General features: G+C 46.1%; 1 protein-coding gene across 1 annotated transcript in view; it reads left to right on the top strand.

The window, feature by feature from the left end:
* The first annotated feature begins 599 nt into the window (after window positions 1-599).
* The window catches only part of WIPF1 (WAS/WASL interacting protein family member 1), a 128,977-nt gene continuing 110,549 nt past the window's right edge, over window positions 600-19,027 (top strand). Inside the window, exon 1 of the mRNA XM_086358966.1 lies at window positions 600-739. The gene's annotated coding sequence lies outside the window, so the exon portion shown is untranslated. The remainder of the gene's footprint in view (window positions 740-19,027) is intronic.

Raw genomic sequence — 19,027 nt, 5'->3', positions numbered from 1 at the left:
CTGATGATAAATCCATCTCCACTAGGAGCAAAACTACTCAACCCCAGCTGATTCTTGGTGGAGACAACGGGCATTTTCCACGAAAAGAGCAGCATAGCTTCCCCACGCAATGGTCAGGGAGACAGATGCGGACAGACCCTGGGCCTTCGAGGGTGCCACTCCATATTAAAATTCATTTTTGAGATGAATTTGAATTTAAGGTGTCCAGAAGCACGATCCCTCTTTGGAGAGCAGAGAAGGCGAGGAGAAAAGGCTTCCGCTTGGGGTTGGAGAGGGGGCACCCCGACAGCTGGAGAACTAGCAGTCCGTAGGGGGAAAAGGCCCTCGGCTGGACACCCCTTCCAGTTCCCGCTCCTCTGCAAGCACACGGGAGGTGGACGGAGCGACGCACGAGCCCCAGCCTCCTAATCGCCCCACTCCTGTCGTGCACCTCGGGGCTCGCCAGTCTGTGGGACGCAGAGCCTCAGCCCCAGGGAGCGCGGGCGCGGCACACAGAGAGGCGGGCGAAGGGCCGGCGGCGGCCTCGCAGCGCGTCCACATGTGGCGGGGCCGCGGGGCGGGGTGGGGGGAGCCGAGGGGGAGGGTTTACATCCAGCGAAGTTCCCGGATGGTCTCAGCCTCCGGGCTCTGAGCGCTTTTCCTGCCCGGCCGGCTCAGCCCTGCGGACCGGGGAGAAGTTTCCCAGAAAAAAATGCCCGGCGCGCCGCGGGGCCCTGGAGCCGCACGGAGCCGCTGCTCGGTAAGGGACGCGCCGCCGCCGCCGCCGAGGGTGCGATCGGGCTCCGGGGACTCAGAGCAGCGCCCTTGGAGACCCTCGCAGCCGCCGGGGACCCCGGGGAGGGGTTGGACTGGACGGCTGGGCTGGGCAGCGCGGCTCGGCGCCCGGTGGGCGCGGGCGGGGGCCGGGGGAACGTCGGGGCTGCGTCCGCTGCGGGCGGGGGCGCGGGCGCGCGGTCTCCCGAGGGGCGCGACTCGGGCCCAGCGGATCGCGCGTCCTCCGGGTGCCGGCGGGTGGGGGAAGAAGGGGCCGCGGACCGGTGGGCTCCGGACGCGGGCGTTTCCAGGGCTGGGCGCGCTGCTGGGCTCTGTCTAGCCTGGGGCCGCCCAGGGGTCTCGCCCCTCGCTCGCGCCGTAGGTACCCGCTGCAGGGGCTTCGCGGGATGCGCTGGGGCGCGACTCCCCCTACTGCTTCCCAGCCCCAGCGCAGGCGGGTGGGGGCTTTCGGGCATCCCCGGGGCCAGTTCCTGCTCTGGAGCCGCCTCGCCTTCTTCGCTTGGGAGTTGTGCCCATCCCGCAATTCAGATTCCCCAACTCTCCTCCCGCCGGGTGCCCCAGACTGCTGCTCGCGCCCCGGGCGCGCGTTCGATGTGTGCGGCGACCTTAGAGGACTTCCAATCCGTGTCAGCGCTTTTCTCCCTGGGCCTCTCCCGAACTTTCCGGACAGCTTCGCTGCAGTCTCACTCCCTCTGTTTTTTCTTTTTAAAAAAGAGAACAGTTAAAGTTGCAAGAGTAAGTAAAAGAAACCAGCTGACCCAGTCAGGGTGACCCAAATCTTCAATTCGTGGTTAGACTTTGAACTTTTTGAGATTCACAAAGGGTGTGTCTGTGAGGAACCGAGCCTGGCTAGATCCTCTGGTCCTGCTGGATCCCGGAGTAATACATATTCCTTCCTGGACTCCTGACTTTATCTCAGTTCTCTGGGATGCCTCTCAGGTTGTCAGGAGTAACTGGATGGACTTGGTCCCCCTTTCTGAAAATTGTGTGTCCCTGTTGTCTCTTGGATGGTCACTGGACCGCTGGCCGTGGCTAGTCGCAGACTTAAGGCGGTGCAGCCACGGAACCCTGGACAGAGTCCCGCCCGTGGTGGGTTTTATTTTGCCAGTTTCCCAACACAGTTCCAAAACAATACTGTAGCTTCATTTTGAGTCATTGGCATATTTTTCCCTTTCAAAAATGCCTTTTTCTGTAACGGATAAAATAACTGCAAAGAATTTTCATTAGGCCATCAGTGTGTGTGTGCTCAATCGTGGCCATTGCTTTGCAGCCTTATGGACTGTAGCTGGCCAGTCTCTTCTGTCCATGGAATTTTCCGGACAAGAATTCTTGAGTGGGTTGCCATTCCCTTCTCCAGGAGATCTTCCGGACCTAGGGATTGAAACTACCTCTCCTGCATTGGCAGGCAGATTCTTTATTTACCACTAGCGTCACCTGGGAAGCCCTAACCCTTCTTTGGGGTGCTTATAACTCTGCCTTCCACTCTTGCTGTGTATCTTTACCTGCCTTATATCCCCTGATTGAGTCTCTCAGGGACTAAATCCTCAGCCACTTGTTGAGTGGAATTGTGCAGACTAGACTGCAGATGATATTAAAATCATCTTCTTCCTTGGGACCTACCCAACCTTTGCCATAGCTTTGGTTCTCTGAGCAGCACCTAAACTCTTAGGTTTGTGTGATGTAGAACAGGAAGATTTGTAAGCAAGTTAAGATCAGATTCTGATACATTTAGAGACAATGGGGTTACTTCAGGGGTGGAGATTCATGCCTTCTTTCACTTGTTTGTTCATTTCACCAATTAAGTGTCTACTGTGTGTTCAACCACTTTCTGGTTGCTTAGGCATATCATGGGCTTTCCTGGTGCCTCAGATGGTAAAGAATTCACTTGCAATGAGGGAGACATGGGTTTGATCCCTGGGTTGGGAAGATCTCCTGGAGAAGGGAACAGCTACCCACTCCAGTATTCTGGCCTGGAGAATTCCATAGACAGAGGAGCCTGGCAGACTACAGTCCATGGGATCACAGAAGAGTTGGACAAGACTGGGCGACTGTCACTTTCACTTTAGGCATATCATGCATGTTTGGGATGCCTTGAGCCTCACTTATCTCATCCAAGAATTGGGGTTGATAATCTTTGCTCTTCCTCCATCTCTTGGTGTGAGGATCAAGTGGAATGACAATGACATGTGAAACAGCAAAAAGCACAGCACAGGGCAGTGACGAGGTGAGGTGCCTCTACCTTTTAAACATACTATCTTGTACTATCTCAGTTGCCCAGGCCAGGGATGAGCCCGCTTTTTGGGGAAGTATTTCTTATTTGGTCTGTGTCACTGCCTTAAATATTTCGGGATGGTCCTCACTATGGTTGTAATTCTAGAAACATATAGGGTTTTTACATTGCACATCAGGAGAACAGAATTAAACGAAAGTGCCTTTTTGTTGCTGTTGCTGTAACCCCTTCACTTTTAAGCATTTGTTGTTTGGAATCCTGTCTCCCAGCCATCATCTTCCTGAAGCCCACCCTCCCATGAGGTCTACCAGATTTCTCATGATTTTCATATAGAGGTTTCTCTACCACCGTGCCCCAGCAATCCACAATTACGCTACAGTGCTGGAAGGTTGGAGAAGGCAATGGCAACCCACTCCAGTACTTTTGCCTGGAAAATGCCATGGACGGAGGTGCCTGGTGGGCTGCTGTCTGAGTTGGACATGGCTGATGTGACTTAGCGGCAGCAGCAGCTGGAAGGTTTGATGGGCCTGGTGAATAAGCAGGACCCACATATGTGAATCAAGTCACAGTTGAAAACAAGCAAGATGCTCATTTGGCATTGAGGGTTCCTTTTGGGGATCACTGTTGTGCTCTGTGTCGGGGGAGAAGTAGAGACCTGACTCAGAAGGAGGTGGAATTTGGCCTTGAATGCTTACCTTCTGGTGGAGATGAGATACTGTCTTGAACAGCAGGAATGCAGGGGAGAATTTGGTAAATAAGATGAAAAAAAGGTACAGATCAAATACAGGGGATGTAGACGAGAATGAAATTACTTCCAGCTGGAGGGAGTCAGTCTCCCCTCATTTGTCCATCTAACAAGTATTTAAAGTGTCTGCCATGTGCCAGGCCTGGGGAGATTCATGGGCATGTGTACACTGTGTTCCATCTTCCTTGCTCCAGTCAAGGAAACGTGCAGCTGTCTCCTCCCTAGAAGAAATAAACACTTTCTTACCCGCTTCATTGCCCAGCCCAACATCTATCAATTGTTCCTTACCGTGTAGAGATTGCAATCAGGTTAAAATAATTAACTCTGTCTCTTGTATACTTTGGAATAATAAAAACTCTGAGGCTCACCACTTCCCCAGAATACCTTCAATTAGTTGAGTAATACTTTGCCACCTAGCACACTTTAACCAGTATTGAAGTATTCGGTCCTTAGTCAAGGGTGTGACTTCTAGAGTCTTGATTCTGTAAGGCTGGGGTGAGGCCCAGGAATCTATTTTTGAAAGCCCCCCAGGTGGTACTGATGTCATACCACCTTCGAAGTTCCATAAAGGTAAAAGCATGGGCCAGGACGTCAGGCAGAGCTTCCAGTCCCAGCTCTGTCTTTTACATGTCCTGCAACTTATGCTTCTTTATCTTTAGCATTAGAGTAACCATCTCTGCCTTTGGAGTTGTGCTGAGGGCCGGATGACGTCATGGATGTGCGTCCCTTGGCAGATTATCCAGCACAGTGCTGCTGCTAGGTATCTGTGGGTCTTTATTATGCTTGTGCAGAACACTGCGTTGGTATTCTCCTTTCCATATGGAAATACAAAAAGAGCCTAAACACAGGAACTGCTTTTTATATAAATTACCATGTAATAATCCCTCAGCCGTCTGTAGTCATCTGAGTGTTTCACAGTGATCACATCATGGATTCTGTTCATAGCTGCGGAGGCGGGATGTTACAGAGGAGAATGTCAGTATGGGCAGAAGTCGGGCTGCCAGCCTGGGGTATCTGCTTAGCCACTCGAGCTGCTCACCGAGATGACCAGGGCAGCTAAAGGTGGGGGGCCACAGTGGGGCGGGAGGAGAGTGCTACCTCCTGCCACTTTGGCACTGGGAAGTACCAGGGTAACGTTTTGTGGTGGACGGTCACACAGTGGTCATTGTCCACGTGGGATGACCAGGGGGTCTGCCTGCTCCAGGCCGAGCTGCTTTGGTCATAGGTACAGAGCCCACGTCCACAGGGTGGGGTAGCACTGCTCTCATCTTCTCTGATGGCCAAGGCTGCTCGGCGTCTCAGGCTTCAGGTCAGGCATCCATACTTGGGGAGAAGTCTAAAATAATTGAGTTTGCTAATAATCAGTAAAACAACATAGCTAAAGTAAGTAAACAGGCAACACAATCATCTACAATTTTCATTAGTTCAGAGGTTTCAGAAACATGGTTCATATTGTAAAACCATGTTGCTGTGATGTTGTATGAGTAGTCATCCCTCGGTATCCGAGGAGGATTGGTCAAGGACCTCCTGTGGAGACCAAAGTCTGCAGGCCTGGAGGGCTGACTGTAACATTTTAGTATTGCCTACTAGCCACCAGGCTTCCCTGGTGGCTCAGATTGTAAAGAATCTGCCTGCAATGCAGGAGACCTGGCTTCAATCCCTGGGTTGGGAAGATCCCCTGGAGGAGGCACGGCAACCCACTCCAGTATTCTTGCCTGGAGAATCCTATGGACTGAGGAGCCTGGCGGGCTACAGTGACCAAGAGTCAGACATAACTGAATAACTAAGCATACACTGCTGCTGCTAAGTCGCTTCAGTTGTGTCCGACCGACTCTGTGCGACCCTATGGACGGCAGCCCCCCCAGGCTCCCCTGTCCCTGGGATCCTAGTGATATATTTTTTAACTCTTCTATTAAGCCAGCTTTCCAGTGTTGCTCAGTTTTTCTTTTTAATTTCCTTTTATCACTTAGTTGTAGTAAAGTGAATCAAATTTTCAAAATTTTCTATGATCTAGCCCAAATTTTATGAAGTCTTCCTTCCTCCTTCCTTCCGCCTTCCCTCCCCTCTTTCTTTTCTTTCTTTAACATTATCATTTCCTATGTGTTTGTTTTAATTTAATCATTTAGTAGTCACATAACCCTGTTAGGTAGATTCTATACATATATGTGGAGCCTGAGATCCAGAGAAGTTAGGTATCTTGCCCAAGGTCACGTAGGTAGTGACAGAACTAGTATTCAAGCCTGGGGCAGTCTGATTCCACACTCTGCATTTTTAACCCTTAACTTCACCTTCTGCCGTATTATACAGTACCTTTCACGTTGTGGACTCCAGCCAAAGATTCTTTTCCATCCCCATCTGTATGTCTCTGCATTCTGTTGACACTACCCTTCTTTTCACGTGTATGTTGAGTCCTATAGATTCTTCAAATAGTCCACAAATACTTGTTGAGAAGAAAGATTGCAGACTTTGCTAATACTCAGTAAAAGAAAGAATTCCCTGGAGAAGAAAATGGCAACATACTCCAGCATTCTTGCCTGGAGAATCCCATGGACTGAGGAGCCTGGTGGGCTACAGTCCATGGGGTCACAAGAGTCAAACACGACTTGGCGACTAAACCACCCAAAAGAAGAATTAGCTAAAATAAACAGGAGACACAATCACCAACGAATTTTAGTGGTTTCGATGAACATGGTTCACATTGTAAAAACATGCTGAAATGCTTACGAAAAGTTGAAATGCTCTCCGAAAGTTTGTTTCTTCCCTCTTCTTAGTAAATTCTAAAGGCAGCCTGTTTGGGCCTCACCTGTGTCTCAGAATCCACTTTATTCTGTTTTGAAATCATTTGCATGTGCTTTTTTTCTTTTTCCTTGTTAGATTGGAAACTCTCTGGAGGCAATAAATTAAAAAAACTTAAATTCTCTCAGAAATAGTAGGTTCTCAATTAACATTTGTTGAATGGCAGTTTATTTGTGCCACTCTGGTTGTGAAATTTGAAGTGAGCGAATTTTTTTATGACGGCAAAGTAGATCTTGATGTTGGTTTCTGAAGATGCTGGGGAGCAAGTTTCATTTCATTCTAAGAGTGATTTCATCCTTCACCATGACTGATCTGTGTACAACATTACTTTTTATCACATACATAATTATCTTTAAATGCTGTTTATCTGTATATCTTCCAAGTTGAATAATAACAATGATCCTAATAATAAAGAAATGAGATTGTGGTCTGGTGGGGAATATGGGAATTATTATTGTGGAACTTAAGAAGTAACATTTCCTGATCTAATACCTGTATGTGGTTCATTTCCACATTAGTGAGATTTTGGACTCTCCCACCCACCAATTTTTCCATCTTTTTCTTTTCTTTTTTTTTTACATCACTTGAGATGTGAAACTTGAGTATGAGCAAAATTGAAGGACACTAGCCTCTCCCCAGACTGCCACAGATTCTTTTGTTATTTGGAAGATAAATAGTTCTCTTAGGTAAGAGCTGTCTGCAGGAGGAAGGAAATTGTGAATAAAATGGAAAATTGAGGTCCAAATAGTTTCCTGAGCCAGAGGAGTCAATTACAGTTTTAAATAAAAGTTAGTTTTATATAATTTCTATTTTTCTTAAGGCAACACACATCTATATATGTTTCTGTATATTTATGCTGTTGTTGTTGTTGTTCAGTCGCTCAGTCGTGTCTGACTCTTTGCTACCCCATGGACTGCAGCACGCCAGGCTTCCCTGTCCTTCACCATCTCCTGGAGCTTGCTCAAACCCATGTCCATTGAGTTGGTGATGCCATCCAGCCATCTCATCCTCTGTCGTCCCCTTCTCCTGCCTTCAGTCTTTCCCAGCATCAGGTCTTTTCTAATGAGTTGGCTCTTCACATCAGGTGGCCAAGGTAGTAAAGTTTCAGCTTCAACGTCAGTCCTTCTAATGAATATTCAGGATTGAATATCTATGCACATTGACATTATTTAAATTTAATTTTCTCTCATAGACAGTACTTGATTACCTTAAATATTGTATATGTAATGCGTACACCTTACCTCACTGTTAACAGCTAAACACGGTTTGATTACATCCCTCCTGTTCTCCCTCCTCCACTCCTCTTATTCGAGACTGTGTTTTATGGATATTTGCCTTTTGATTGCCTGATTTTTTCAGTAGTTCTTGGACATATTGCTACTCTGTTGTTAGTAGCTGCATGGCATTCTACTGCTGGGTGAATATATATGCCTGTTCACTGACCATCTTCCCAGCTGTTAGCTCTTGCTAATGATGTCCAGACAACTATTCCACTGAGTCAAGTTAAAGAAGCAGCCAATTCAGTGACAGCATCAGTATAATTATAAAACAGACCAAATGAGCAGTTAGTTGAATTTCTTGCTCTTCAACTACTTGTGTGTCACCCAGCCCATTTCTGAAACTTCCCAAGCATTTTTCTATAGACATAAGCAGGAGATAAGATCTCTTGACTGAAGATTTAGGCCTGGGAAGGACCAAGAAAGAAATCTGACTACATCTTAGAATGATGTCATTTTAAAGTGTTGAATATGGTAACAAATAATATTTCAGGAAACTGGGAAACTTTTTTTCCCTTAGGCATGGGGGAATAGATTTTGAAAGCAGAGAACCTTTAGACTTTGGAACTATCTTGAGAAAATGTGTACCCTAGCTGTTTTTTTAAAAAAATGTAAACAGTGAGATCAGTGTCTTAACCACAATAGCCTTGTGTTATGGGATAGATATTTAAAGAGTGGAGGCAGTCAGATCAGCCCAAGATAAAAGGGGAAAGAAATGGGCTGTTCTTGAAGAGGCTTATATAATGTAAGCAGAACATATATGTGCTGTGGGAGGGACTTTCAGGAAAGACTAGGGTGATGGATGGGGAGAAAAGGGGTGGGGGCAGGAAGGATAAAAGACAAAACCAGTTATCTTTCCCAAGCCCCAGAAGGCAGGCTGAAGGACACTAAGTTGCGTTTTCAGGTGGTACTGAAATTTCTAATTCAAAAATTGAGTAACTAGAAAAAGGCAAAAGAGTTGAGGTCTTTTTAAAGAAAATCTTTCAAAAGTAGTAATTTACTTTAGCAGTGCCTTTTCCTATCTATTAAAGCTAGAATTTGATTGCCATGCATAGTTTTAAACAGGGGTCCCTAACCTCTACTTTCCTTGTAGCTCAGCTGGTAAAGAATCTGCCTGTAATTCAGGAGACCTGGGTTTGATGCCTGGGTTGGGAAGATCCCCTGGAGAAGGGAAAGGCTACCCACTCCAGTATTCTGGCCTAGAGAATTCCAGGGAGTGTATAGTCCATGGGGTCGCAAAGAGTCGGGGACATGACTGAGCGACTTTCACTTTTTCCCCAACCTCTGGAGTCTAATGCCTAATGGTCTAAGGTGTAGCTGATGTAATAATGATAGAAATAACGTGCACAATACATGTAAAGCACTTGAATCATCCCCAAATCATCTCCTACTCTCCGGTCTGTGGAAAAGTTGTCTTCCACAAAACTGGTCTCTGGTACCGGAAAGGTTGAGGATTGATGGTAAGATATAACCCAAAGCATCTCAGATTTTGTGAGTAAAATTCCACATTGTTCTTTTCCCTAGAGTTTTAGCACTGTTAAAAAAAAAAAAAGCCTCACATGTTATTTGAGACAAAATTAAAAGATCATTGTTAAAATTGGGAATTACTTTACTTTGTGTGATACTTTACAAAGCTGTTGAAGCTAGAACCTTATTAATTAAATAGTGTAAACCTTCCCCCTTAATCTTCTCCCTTTGATGAGGAACTGGGAGAACAAAAAGGAAAAACAATTCTCAAGTTGGTTAAAGGACTGTACAGGAGTTATTATGGTATTATTTTCACTATAGCATTCCTTTCAGTATAGGATTGTTGTATACATCATCTCTACTGTGATGAAACATGTCCCTTTTGTTAACCACCAAGCCAGGTGCTCAGTCTTTATAATTTGGTCTTTGCTTCCTTGTTTTTGCTGAAAATGTGTTTCTTATCACTTAAAAAAATAAATTACAGTTTTTACCTTGTTCAGCTTATTAAAGTATTATGTGCTTGACATAAATAAATGAGAAAGCAGTATACAAAGAAAGAGTTTATAAGTTTTCTCCTATGTCTCTCAAATCTAACCACTCGAGGTAATTGATATTATCAATTTGGGATATGCCCTTCTTTTTCTCTTTGCTTATAAAACTATATAGAAATATATATGTAAATATATCTTTCTATTAAGAATAGAAACATTATACACATTAGGCTACATGATTTTTAAATTATGGTATATTGACATATAACATAGTATAAGTTTGAGGAATTCGACGCATTGATTTGATTCACTCATATATTGTAATATATTACCACCATAAGTTCACTAATACCTCCATCATGTCATGAAGTTATCATCTTTTTTAGTGTTGAAATCATTTAAGATCTAGTCTCTTAGCAACTTTCAAGTATTTAAAGAAATGTTAACTGTAATCACAATCCTGTTCATTAGATCCCTAGAATTTACTCATCTTCCCACTGCAACTTTATAACCTTTAACCAACATGCCACGGTTCTCTTACTCCCTCCCCGCAGCAGCCCCGGTAACCATCATTCTACTCTCTGTTTCTGTAAGTTCAACTTTTTTCAGTTTCCACATACAAGTGAAATGATACAGTATCTGTCTTTTTTGGAGTTGTTTCACTTAGCATAATGCCTTCGCGATTCATCCATGTTTTCACAAATGGAAGGATTTCCTTCTCTCTCTTGGCTGAATAATATTCCAGTTACGTGTGTGTAAGACAGAGATTGTCTGTATCCATCCATTGATGGACACTTGTTCCTTATCTTGGCTATTGTAAAGAATGCTACAATAAACATGGAGGTGAAGATATCTTTTTGATATCCACAAGAGTATTTTTTCACATAACAGAACATTACAGACCTTCCCTCCAAATTAAAAATTCATTTATATTATGGCTGATTAATATTCCATAATTTAACCATTCAAGTTTTGTGTTACTGCAGTTCTTCCCTGTACATCCGTGTGTTCTGAACAGAAGCTTTGATTTCTGTCAGAGTCCCTAAAGTGGTATTACTTGCTAAAAGCTGTAGTAATTCAGTCTTACTAAAACTATTTGAAAATATCTGCTTCCCCACAGCCTTGCCAATGTAATTCATTTTAGAAGTATAAACTTTATAATCTCTTTTTCCTGTTTTGTTTCACATTATTTCTTTTGGGAGCACTTGTCACTTTAAAAAAAAAAAATCCATTTGTTTGAATTATTCATGCCCTCTCTTTTCCTGAAGTTTCTGAGGTGCATATGGTCTGTCTTCTAGACCTGGAGAAGAGACGCTTCAGCCTAAACTCACCGAGCTTAACTGTTCTGTATTGAAATGAAACAAAACACTTGATATCTGCATATAACAAAGTAAATATAGATCTTTTGATTCCAGTTTTCTCTTTGTGAAATATGTAAGAAATTGTCTCAGGAACTATAAATGTTTTAACAGGAAAACATGGAAACTTATAAAATGCAAAGATGGGAAATTTTAAAGGAGTTTTAAGCTTGCACAACTAACTGGGTTTCCCTCTTGACTCTTAAAGTCTGAAAACAAGCATTCTTTGGGAGCATTAGTTATAAGTTATGCTGAATTGCATCAAGAGGAAAAAGTGAATCATGGCAGATAGGAATTTAGACCTGGAGTGTGAGTGAAAGCCCCTGCTCTTATGCTCCTGCTTGTTTTTCTGGGAGGTGAGGCTCGATTCCACTGCTCCTGTCCTTGTAGTTGCTGAGTTCATTATAAAATTATTTGTATATAACTCCAGCAGTACATTGACTAATCAGAAACAGCTGTACAACTGGATTCGTTTATATGAACAGAATAGCTAAATCAATCCGCAAAATTTCTTGTATTCGATGAGGTTGGGCCAACATTGTGTAGCCCAGAATAATAACAGTGTTTTGTAACTAACCTGACACAGATGGCAAAAAGATTGCGTCTGGGCAGCAGACGTTGGAACTGAAAATTAAGAAACCTTGTGAGCCCTTGATGTCTGCCATAATAAATTGTTGCTGTCTTTTTAATGTGAGTGTTTTAAAGGCTAGGAAACATCATGAAGGGACGTCCTGTTTAGGAAAGAACACATCTGAATTGGACCCTCTGAGAGCTGTGTCTCCTGAATGAGGTGGAATTGTCCAGATCAGTGTCCCCGGAAAGATAAATTTGTACTTCCTGCCAAACTGTCAGGGCCAAAAGAAGCCAAGGGCCTCCTGCTGGGAAATGACCACAGACCAGATGGGCTCACTGGCAAGTCTACCTGGAGGGAGCCTCACTGCCTTAGGGAGAAACACATGGTCCCCACTGAGACTGAGGCTGAAGTCCTGGCATAACATAGCCAGAGGAATTCCTCAGAATGTGTGTCCTTTTGCAGAGCCCAAAGGTCCACAGGAGCTGTGTGACTTAAAGAATGCAACCTTGTCCATATGCTTCTCACAGTTAGTCTTAAGGCGGACTTCGGTGCAGTCAGGTGTGAGGTCTGATGAGAACAGAAAGATCTCTAGACCCTGAGTCTGCAGGGCTGGCCCAGTCCTCCAGGACTCTGAACTCTCCACTCTCAAAAACACAGGTCTTTCTCAAGGCCAGAAATCCGCTGGCCCCCAACTAGCCAGAGTCCTAAGGCCGGACTGGGTTCTAGGTACCTACTTGGCCTTGGTAGGGAAACGCATTAGGTTTTAGCCAAAGTGACAGTGAGGGAAGGTGGTGCCCGGGGGAACTGGGCACTGATCACAGTTTGGGGATTTACAAACACTCATCTTCTTGGGGCTCCCATATGCTGTTGCCTGAAGGCATGGGTCCCTACTGCCCTACCCTCACTTTCACTCTGCCCCTGTTTTGGATATCCCTCAATCCTCAGAGATAGACTCTTGAATGTAAGTCACTTCCATGTTAAGACCTGATATCAGCTAGCTTATTTACTTAATTGCTTTTGCACTGACCCTCTACTAAAGGTAGAGTAGTGAAAAGAGCTGTAGGAGCCATAGACTAGGCGTTTACCACTTGTTTTATAATCCCAGCTTTGTTGCCTAGTCATCCAATGACCCTGACAGCAGTAAAGCCCTGTGCAAAGAGTAAAGGAATCTGTAAGAATGGGGAGAAGGGTGAGGCTAGGATGTCTGCAGTGTCTGTGATGGGCATATACCTGACGTCTCCAGTTAAGGTGCTTCTGAACAGTGCAGTTGTTAACAGTTTAACTCATCAGTTGGAAAGTCGGTTTAAGTCTGAAATGTTACTTTACCTGTTTTTGACTAAGTATTTGATAAATAAGGGGGAGAAATGAATGTCATATTTCTCATTAGCTAAAATAGGGTGGCTGTATTATGTGTAACTCATAGGGTTTTTCATTTATACTCGAATTTTATTTTATTCTTAGAAAAAGACCATTAGATTATCTTGTAATGTTATTTGTGGGAGTGAGATATGGCCAAATAAGTCCAGGTGTGTCTGGCAGATCTTGTTTTTCTTAAATCCAATGAAAATCACACTAGCTCACATGTGCCTACACTCATCCATTATACGCACCTTATTCTGTATTGGTGCACACATGGTCCTAACCCTGAAACCACGTGTCCTCACCATCTGCCACCCACAGGTGCATGCACACACACACACACACACACACACACACACACACACACACGTCTTTGGCTTGCCCCTTTTAAAGAACACTTCAGATAGAACCAGGAAGTACCGATTCTAAACGTTGCAGGGAAAACACGCGTATTGCTGAGTTTTGTATACATCAGCCTTTGCAACTTCTCAGAAGGCAGAGGCTATTGCTCAGTCATGTGCCCTTTGTATAGTCTCAGACCAAGCATCGTATGCAGGTGAATGTAAGTGTGTGCTTCGGGTGTGCCCTTTGATGGTGGGGATTCCCCAGGGGGTGGGGGAAAATGCCCGTGTAGGGCTTTGCCTTGGGAGCTCTGCAGTGGCCGTTGATTGGCGGTTGTGACCACTGCTGGTTGAGTCCTTTGTTTGTGTTTCTGACTCCTGGTCTGAGGAGCAACACATTGCTGTTTTGGCTCAGAGGCAGATCATCTTGGATAGCACCCAAGAAACTGCACACTGCTCTTGCTTCTTGAGATTGGTGCTGACATTCCAGGGCCTTCAGTTGTGCGTGGAAAGATCCTGGACCAACACGCTGGTAAATGGGGCCCCTGTGGACTTTTTGCTCTACAGAGAGGTCAGACAAACTTGTCTACTTGGGAGGGCTTCCCCAGTGGCTCAGCAGTAAAGAATCCACCGGCAGTGCAGGAGCCTCGGGAGACATGAATTCGATCCCTGGATCAGAAAGATCCCCTGGAGAAGGAAATGGCAACCCACTCCAGTATCCTTGCCTGAAGAATCCCATGGACAGAGGAGCCTGGCGGGCTACAGTCCATAGGATCACAAGGAGTTGGACGTGATTGAAGTGACTTAGCATGCACCCATGAGCACATACGCATCTACCTGGGAAGCTAAACCTTGGTACTGGTGCCCAAGGGAGCCCAACCACCATTTGCAAATAAGGTTGTGATGAGGAGGAGAAACTTTCTGAGTTCCAACCCAGATGCCCAGGGGAAGATAGAGGCCCAGTAAAACTTACCCTTTGTCCCCTTCAGCTCTAGGCTTAGCAATACTGAGGGAGAGAGGAAGTGGGAGGAGGTTCTGGTGGTGGAGAGAGTGCAGAGGTCAGCAGTGACCACAGGAAGAGGATCTGCTGGTTCTGAGCTAAAGGGAGAAGAAGCCCCAGCAGTGGGAGTGAAGGGACGTGGATCCTAAGCTTGGATCCTCTTCAGGGTGAGAAGCTTCCCGACCTAAGACGGTTGCTGGGTGGGGGCCCTGGCAGTGCAGGGAAACATGGGGACCTGGAGAAGGCTGTGGCTGCCTTTAGAAAGAAGTCATTAGGAAGCAGAAACAAGAGGCTGCCTGCCTTCTCTTGTTCACTCACAGAAGTCAGGAATGAATTATTCTGCTTCTGATTTCTAGTAATGATGCTCGGACAAGCAGTAATAATAATAGCATCTAATAACATAGATATTGCTTAGTATGTGCCAGGTAATGTTCTTAGTGCTCTGAATTAACTCACTGAATCCACATAGCCACCCTGTGAGGCAGGCACTATTATCTTCATTTTACAGATGAGGAATTTGAGGTTAGCCAGCTTGCCCAAGTTCACATGGCTCAGGTGGCAGAGGCAAGAGTCCGTCCAGTCCATTTGGCTTCAGAGCCTGTGCTGAGCCATGATACCCACTTAGCTCTTCAATAAAGGAGATTCAATAGTAAAGGACTTAGGTGGCCCCAGTTTTTTTCATGCACATGGTTGACCACTGATACAGTGTTCTGGGGAAGTAACCTGGACTTCTTGTTTCTCTGCAGACTTCTGGGTTAGTGTCACCAATGCATTGCAAAAAGGACAGCCAGGAAAAATAAAGACCAACAGCTGAGCTATCAGCAGAAAGATCTGCTCTTTGCATGGTGTTCGGAGTCTCACCTTAACTTTACTCTAAATCACCCAACCTAATACCTGACACCCATCACAGCCATACATTCTCAGTGACCCCTAAGAATTCAGTGGTCTCTAGTGAGGAAGAAAATCTTCCCAGAGTGTCACAAATGCTGCCTAGTATCAGTGACTAGTGACATGATGGTCTTAAGAATAAATGAATGACGTTCAGCCTGTAGGGAAAGAGTATAATATTCAACTATAAAATGCAGCATCTCATTCCCATGTTAGACATGGGAAGCCAAGTGAGGATGAAGACCATTTTGCCTCATTTTCCATTAGAATGAGAACCTCAGAGAAGTTATTTTCTCAAGGCCAGTGGCTAGTTGGTAAGAGAGTTAAGACAAGAACCTAGGCCTGGACCCAAGTCCCAGTCCAGTTCTCTCTCCCCTGCCTGAGATTGCATACAATATTCTGTAAATGATTTTCTTGGCAAATTACAGATGAAACATAGAATGGTCTGTTTCTTTGTGGGGCAGGGCCAAGGTTAGCATCGCCTTACAGATGGAAGGGATGCAGCTGGACACCTCCTTCAGGTACAGCGCGCAGTAAACCCAGGTGAGGAGAAGGCCAGGCAGGCTCCCAGGTGCAGCTGCTCCTGGGGAGTTTGCAGTGCCGAGCCTTTGCTTTCTAGGTGGTCCCCAGCGCTCTCTGCTCAAGGCAGTTGTTTGGAGGTATAGGAATCACACTGACTCAGTTTATAGCAGAGTTCTATGAGGGGCATGAGGGAGACGAGGAAATGGTCCCCTTTCGGTCCATAGTGAAGAATGTTTTTCAAAGCCCTGCTGCTGTCAGGCAGCCAGACCTTAGCCAAGCTCTGGCCGTATTGGCCTTGGAGCCCAAGAGGCCTGCTGCTGCAGGGCGCTGACTCCACTGGTGGGATGGAGAACTTTAGCCCTTCCTGGAAGAGGCTCCAGCAGCCTACAAGCCCTGGGGACCTGGGGAGCCCTGTGTATTACCAGCAGCTGGGCAGTCCTGCCCCTGTCTACAGCCGTAACCACAGGGCTCAACAGACATTTCTGCGGACAGGGACAACTCCAGGTCACCTTTGTACTGCAGAGCAGTGACCTGGGGATCTCCACAGGCAGGAATGCAGAGGGGGAAGTGAGATAAAGACAGAAACCCGAGCCTGGAAGGGCATCCAGAGCTCCTTTCCCCACCCCTGGGCTATAGTCCTTCAACGTAAGCCCAGACTGGGCTGGAAGGTGAATTCCTGCGTGTGTGTGAGTCGACCCCATGGACTGTAGCCTGCCAGGCTCCTCTGTCCATGGGATTCTCCAGATAAGAATACTGGAGTGGGTTGCTACTTCCTCCTCCAGGGGATCTTCCTGACCCAGGCATCGAACCCACGTCTTCTGCATCGCCAGGTGGATTCTTTACCGCTGAGCCACCAGGCAGTGATTTCAATCCTGGTCTGTGTGCTCACACCCTCAGCAAAAGCATCTGGGGAAAACTGAGGGTGTTCTCCACAGCCCCTGCAGAGACCTGGTGCAGCAGCTCTCCAAGGCCCCCTCCTCGTGGAGGCCAAGGGGCAGGCTGCCTTATTCCCTCCCCTCCCTTCAGGCCCTGCAGCGCTGTCGTCTCCAGCGGGTGTCTCTGCTGGCCGGTTATCTGGTCATCTTTTCCAGTCCGGGGAAGGACAGAATAGAAGAGTTCTCCAGAGAGAGGAGGTAAAACAGAACCCACTCCATTTTCTCAAGCGCTCAGAGCCCCACAGGGACTTTCCAACCTCAAATCCAGAGGTCAGAGGGCAGTAGCATCTCTGTGTTTTACTGATGTGACGCAGAACCCTTTGTAGAGTTAAGCAAGAAACCAGAGGCAGAGCTGGAATTCGAGTGTAGAAGGTTCTGATGCCCAGACCCGTGGTCTCCGTGCTCTGTGCTTGGTTAGGAGGACTGCTTTGGTGGCGTGCGCTGTGCCTGCAGCCGCCGCCTCCCGTCCTGTCTCCCGAGCAAGTGCAGGCTGCTCTTGTTCCTCACCCCTCCTTATACCTGGATGGTGTGCAGAGTGGGAAGGTGGCTTCCAGGCCCCCTCTGTGTGGTCCTGTCTACGGAGGGGACTGCTGTGGGCTATCCCCCACGGGTGTAAGCAGGCCCACCTTTTCCTGAGTTTACCATCCCAGCTCCAATGTGAACTCATGAACTCTCATGAAACCAGCAATGGCCTGCTTGCCAGGAGGAACTGGAGGGCAGAGTGTGCTGTAATGGACCCGGTTACGTAAGTCAGCCCAGTGAGTTCCTCCTTTTCCCCCCATGAGGCACCTCAGAAGGACCCACGGCACGAGAGCTGCATGAAAAAACTCAGTCTTGGTGCAGAGCCCATAAGCAGGAACCTTGTACTGTGTAGATTCTGGGGTCTGGGAATTTGAGACTACACATGATTTAGAGTTTAAAAAACAAGAAGAAGAAGCGTGCTTAGAGTGCCCTGATCCTTGAATGTCAGATGTGAAGGGAAGACTGCATCTGGCAGTACTGGAAAAGGAATCTCTGTGAACAGTGAGTACTCCATATAAAGAAGCATTATCCAAACTAGCGTTTTGAAACCTTTTGTGACCATAACCCACAGTAAGAAATGCATTCTTCTTTCATATCTAGTATGGACAGATAGATGGATAATAGAAACAGAAGTTTCATAAAACAATTCCCATCTTTACCAAATGCAATACATTTTTATTATATTGTTTTAAGAAAAAGGAGCAGCAGCTCATTGGAAATTGATTTAATATCGATTTGACTGCCAGAGAATAGCAGCTACTTGCAGTTTGAGAAATAACTGATTTAAACAAAAATGTGTCAGGCATGTAGAAACCAATTGTCATCGTCGCTCTGGTCAGATCTCTGCAGAAGGTGATGCAGTAACGCAGGCTTTGTGGTCCTAGAAGAGGTTTTCCTGGCTCTTCCAATCCCTGGATGTTATTGAGGTGGTGTTGGAGCTGGAGAACCAGGGAATGGGGGAGGGGCGATGGTTGATGGAAGAAGAGGAAGCTGAGTTTTATTTCTGCTTGTACAGAGGACACTGAGTGTCCGTGATGCCTTGTCCTGGCACAGATAAGACAAACCCTGTTCATCATGCAAGGGTGCTCACAGTTGAATGAGTATGCACTCATCACGCTCCAACAGATTTACAGTGAAATCGAAGTGTAAACTGGATTCTCCATGGTAGCCAAAGCCCCTTCATTCTGAGTTCCCTAAAAGCAGGAGCCATGTTTCAGGCAAGAGTATGTTCAGTGTTACATCTCTAGTTTTGTGTCTCACATAGAATAAGTATTCAATAAATGTTTGATATAAAGACCATCAGTTCAGTTCAGTCGTTCAGTCGTGTTCGACTCTTTGCAACTCCATGGACTGCAGCACGCCAGGCTTCCCTGTCCATCACCAACTCCCTGAGCTTGCTCAGACTCATGTCCATCGAGTCAGTGATGCCATCCAACCATCTCATCCTCACTGGGGTGGGTTGCCATTCCCTTCTCCAGGGGATCTTCCTGACCCAAGGATAGAACCTGGGTCTCCTGCATTGCAGGCAGATTCTTTACCATCTGAGTCACCAGGGAAACCCAATAAAGACCATATTAGCTAATTAATATTTGCAATTAAACTAGTCATAATTCTAATTATCTTTGATGGTATAAAGAAAACATTTTTGTAGGGCACTGTAACACACTTGAGCATCACAACAGATAGGACAGTTAAGAAAGTCCCCCAAAAGTTGAAATTAAAGAGCAGAACTGCTGAACCTCACCTGG

Source organism: Bos grunniens, chromosome 2, assembly GCF_055505025.1.
Source record: "Bos grunniens cultivar Pamir isolate PY7600 chromosome 2, Bosgru_T2T1.0, whole genome shotgun sequence".
NCBI classification, from domain to species: Eukaryota; Metazoa; Chordata; class Mammalia; order Artiodactyla; family Bovidae; genus Bos; species Bos grunniens.
The sequence above is the reverse complement of the archived record's forward strand: the minus strand, read 5'-3'. Positions and strand labels throughout refer to the sequence as shown.